General features: G+C 35.0%; 1 pseudogene; it reads right to left on the bottom strand.

Annotated features, from left to right (window-relative positions):
* Nucleotides 1–2,286: 2,286 nt before the first annotated feature.
* Nucleotides 2,287–4,311, bottom strand: LOC138335585 (uncharacterized; annotated as a pseudogene).
* Nucleotides 4,312–4,874: the final 563 nt, after the last annotated feature.

Below are 4,874 nucleotides of genomic sequence, written 5' to 3'. Positions count from 1 at the left end.
GCACCGATTATCTTTAATTAATAGTTTACATTGTATATTGTACAGAATATATTGAAGGAATTATTTTCCAAAATCCACAAATGTTACCTATATCCGTTATCGGGAGGTCCAGTCAGAGGTATTACAACCGATAACAAGTTCCAGCCCCTAGACCTTACGTCTCGCGATGCGACAGCGGTGTCTGGACCATCAGACCCGTCTGACAATACCGGAAGATCTCAGAGAGATAGCGATGATGTCACACCACAACAGCACGCTACTACGTCATCTATGCAGAGCTCGGATCCTGAACTTGACGAAACCCACGTTAAACAAGGTTACAGGAGGGTAATACCTCATTAACTATATGTAGCTGGAATGTCCAGCGCAATTTAAGACTTAAGCTGGAAAATATAGACTTTTGTAATGTATTTAACAAAACAGATATTGTGTTTTTGTCAGAATGTTGGTTAGATAATGACTCCAACCTTGTAATAGATGGTTTTGAATTTTGTAAGCCAGTCATTAGAGCAAAGTGTAAAGGTGGAGGTATCGTTTGCTTACTCAAAGCATGGCTTTGTCCGTTCGTGTCAGTAGAAATGATAGAATTAGATAGTATTATGTGGATCAGAATAGATGGCTCTCTCTTTGATGATAAGAAAGATGTTTATGTGGCTTTTACCTATATTCCACCAGAGAGATCTATTTTCTATGGTTCCTATGATGAAGATATATTCCAGGTGTTAGAGAATGGGGTTGGTCATTATAGTGAGAAAGGTCATGTTTTTGTTATTGGTGACTTGAACAGTCGGACTGGAGTAGAACCAGATTTTATAACATTCGACAATATGTATATGCACAATAACATAGATAGTTTAAACGACGGCTTTATATCTTATAACGTAGAACAGACTGTCCCTGAACGTAAATCCGAAGATATACGACTTAATACGTTTGGACGTAGTCTTATTGAACTATGTAAATCTACCGGTTTAAAGATTGTCAATGGTCGTTTATCTGGAGATAGAAATGGTAAGATCACGTTTTATAATACACATGGTACAAGTGTAATTGACTATGTGCTTGCTGATATAATGGCTTTGTCAAATGTTACCAGTTTTAGTGTAGGCTGCTTTAATGAATTCTCAGATCATGCACCTATATATGCTACCCTGAATTGTCAAAAGACAATAAGTGATAAATGTAATTGTTGCTCAGATGATATTAAGCATCCTGTCATGAATGTAGTCTGGTCTCATGAGGCCAAAGAGAATGAACGTATTTTAGAAAACATGCATATAATTGAGAGATCTGTAGATCAGCTAAGTAATACTAAGGAAAGTATCGACGATTGTTTGGATAATTTTGTTAAATGTACACGTTCTTTGTTTGATCAGTTTTGCTTACGTCGACGAGAAATAGTAAACTGTACTTGTTCTTGTCATTGTTTAAAGTCTACTAAGAAAGTACCTGATAAACCATGGTTTGATGATAATTGTAGGCGGTTATACTCTAATTATAAATCTGCTCTGACTATTTTTAGGTCATCCTGACCCTTCGGGTCAGGATGACCTATAGTCGTCATGTTTCGTCCGTCGTGCGCCGTGCGTGCGCCGTCCGCCGTCCGCCGTCCGCCGTGCGTTAACTTTTCACATTTTGAACTTCTTCTCAAGTTTGACCAGTGGGATTGAGCTGAAACTTACCTGAAATGATCCTGAGATGGTCCCGACAAAGTGTTGTTATTTTTCGGGTTGATCCGAAATCCAAGATGGCCGCCACAGCCGCCATCTTGAAAACACATTTTGAACTTCTTCTCAAGTTCTACCGGTGCGATTTGGCTGAAACTTGCATGAAATGATCCTGACATGGTCCCGACAAAGTGTTGTTATTTTTCGGGTCGATCCGAAATCCAAGATGGCCGCCACAGCGGCCATCTTGAAAACACATTTTGAACTTCTTCTCAAGTTCTACCAGTGGGATTTGGCTGAAACTTGCATGAAATGATCCTGACATGGTCCCGACAAAGTGTTGTTATTTTTCGGGTCGATCCGAAATCCAAGATGGCCGTCACATCCGCCATCTTGAAAACACATTTTGAACTTCTTCTCAAGTTCTACCGGTGCGATTTGGCTGAAACTTGCATGAAACAAAGGTGAAAACAAAGACAGCTTATATGAAACAGTATATAATTGCCTTCCTATTGTTTCCTAAAACAACACCTACCTATTGTTGATAAATATGCTGGCGTTCAGAGAACACCCCTCCATGGGTACCTGTAGTCTAGATCTGTGCACTCCGTGTGGGGTGTTCTCTGAACGCCAACATATTTATCAACAATAGGTAGGTGTTGTTTTAGGAAACAATAGGAAGGCAATTATATACTGTTTCATATAAGCTGTCTTTGTTTTCACCTGTAAAGTCACCTGAGATTTACCTGTATTTCAATCAGTATTATAGGTGTTTTTTTTTTTGTTTTTTTTTTTTTAGTTTTAAGCCCTGTCAAATTAGAGTTTAGAGTTTTTTATTTTCCAAATGCAATACAGCAGATAGGTTTAACCAATACATAAATACATAATACAATGATCATTGTTATGTTTCAAGATGGCGGAGGATAATTCCGATATACTTCATACCAAATTAAACAAATTGATTAATACATGAGTTAATATATTTACTACTGCTGATTAATGATAATTTTCCTTTTTTCTGTTGCCTGGATCAAATATTTCCCCAACAGATTTAAGCTCTTTACATTTTTAGATGAAAATAACATAATTAATTTATTTAAACTTGGGTGTTTGTGGTAATAAGTTTTTATAAACTTTTTACGCAGGACATAGTAATACAAAATGCATTTCATCTTCTACATCATTTTTGTCACAAACAGTACAAAGTCTATCGCCTCTGGGAACGGCGTTATAACGGCCAGCTTCAATTTGCAGAGAGTGGGCTTGCATGCGATATTTACTCAATATTTGTTTAGTTTTAGAATTCAAAGGCTTCTTTAAATAAAATTGAATTTCAAAGTTATCAACAAGATGTTTATAAATTTCACATTTAGGAGACACGTCAAATGCGCAACGCAGTTCCTGAATAAATATATCATGCAAGCGCTGTGAATAAAATTCCAAAAAGTGTTTTTCATTATCTACATTCTGAGCAATCCAAATATTGTTGAAACCACATCTGCCTAAATCATTTTTTACATCATACAACCAATTTAATTTATAATTAGGCTTTTTTTCATAATGAGCTCAAATAGAGCATTATAGCATGACTTTAAAATACAGTTATCTGTTCTTAATAGCTTTAACCAATATTTCATCACCATTATTTTACGCTGTATATGTAAAGTAAACCTTCCAGTCTCAAAATACACCATAGAACTATTGACTGTTTTTTTCACATTCAATAGACTCTTCAGGAATAAAAGATGTACAGATTCAATCTTAGGTGCTGGGTGCGAGCCCCATACCTCGCAACAGTAATTAAGCACACATGAAACATAAGTATCAAATAAGGATAATTTTGTTTCAACATTAAGCATGTATTTTTTCATTCTACTATTAAGGAGATAGTATGACTTTCTTCCTTGTGATGCTAAAGTATTAAGCGCTAGAGTAAATCTCCCATTATAATTGAAAACTAGCCCCAAGTAACAAAAATTATCAACAATATCTATAGCCCTTCCTTGAAAGGTCCAGTACTCATTAGCCTGTAGACGTTTACTTTTTCTAAAAACAACTATTTTGGTTTTATCTATATTAACAGATAAACTCCATTTATTTGCATAATTTTGCAGACAATCTAACATGTTTTGCAGGTCAGTAGCATCTTCAGTAAACAAAACTGTATCGTCAGCATACATAAGTATGAACAAATTTAAAAGTTGCAGTTGATAGCTTTGACAATTGGAGTTTATCAATTCACTTTCTATATCATTAACAAAAAGAGAATAAAGTATCGGAGACAAAGATTCCCCTTGTAAGAGTCCGACATGTAAATCGAACATTGCAGATAGTTTTCCACTTAATTTTGTACATGATTTTACATTATCATAAATTGATATAATCACTTTCAACAATCTACCCCTAATTCCACATCGCCATAGTTTAAGCCAAAGCTTATTATGTACAATGCTATCAAATGCTTTACTGTAATCGACAAATACACAATAAAGCTTTTTATTTTGTTGTAAAGTATTAGTAATTAGACTACTTAATGCAAATATAGCATCACGAGTACCGAAACCGGGTTTAAAACCAAATTGCGCATCTGTAACAGCAGATACAGATTCGCTCCATTTTAACAGCCTTTTGTTCAAAAGACTGGTAAATATCTTTGCTACATGACTAATCAATGTAATACCTCTATAGTTATTTACATTGTTCTTATCACCTTTTTTATATACAGGAATAAGTATACCTTGAGCCCAGGAATCGGGAAAATATCCGACTTCCATAATACTATTAAACAATTTTAACAGAACAGGCGCAAAAATGGTTTTATATTCAATCATGTACTCATTTAGTATCATATCGGTACCAGCCGACTTATTTCTAGACAGACCTTTAATTGCCTGAATAACTTCATCTAATTCAAAATCCACGTCTAATTCAGGAAAAACATTATCGAGATTTTTACCATCCAAGCTACTATCAGTGTCAGACGTGATATGATCTCCAGCAAGACTCTTGAAATGAAGAAAAAACTCATCTAATGTTATATCTCCAACACTACTGACATTCCGCTTTGCAAAGGTTTTATAAAATTCCTTAGGGTTATTGCGCTTTAGTAAATCCATCATGTTTTCATCGACATAAAAAGTTGATTTTCTCAAAAAGTAAGAAAAATGAAATACATTAATTTTGCTGGAACACTAAAAAAATCATTCT

This window comes from Argopecten irradians, chromosome 11, assembly GCF_041381155.1.
Source record: "Argopecten irradians isolate NY chromosome 11, Ai_NY, whole genome shotgun sequence".
Classification (NCBI taxonomy): Eukaryota; Metazoa; Mollusca; class Bivalvia; order Pectinida; family Pectinidae; genus Argopecten; species Argopecten irradians.
The sequence above is the reverse complement of the archived record's forward strand: the minus strand, read 5'-3'. Positions and strand labels throughout refer to the sequence as shown.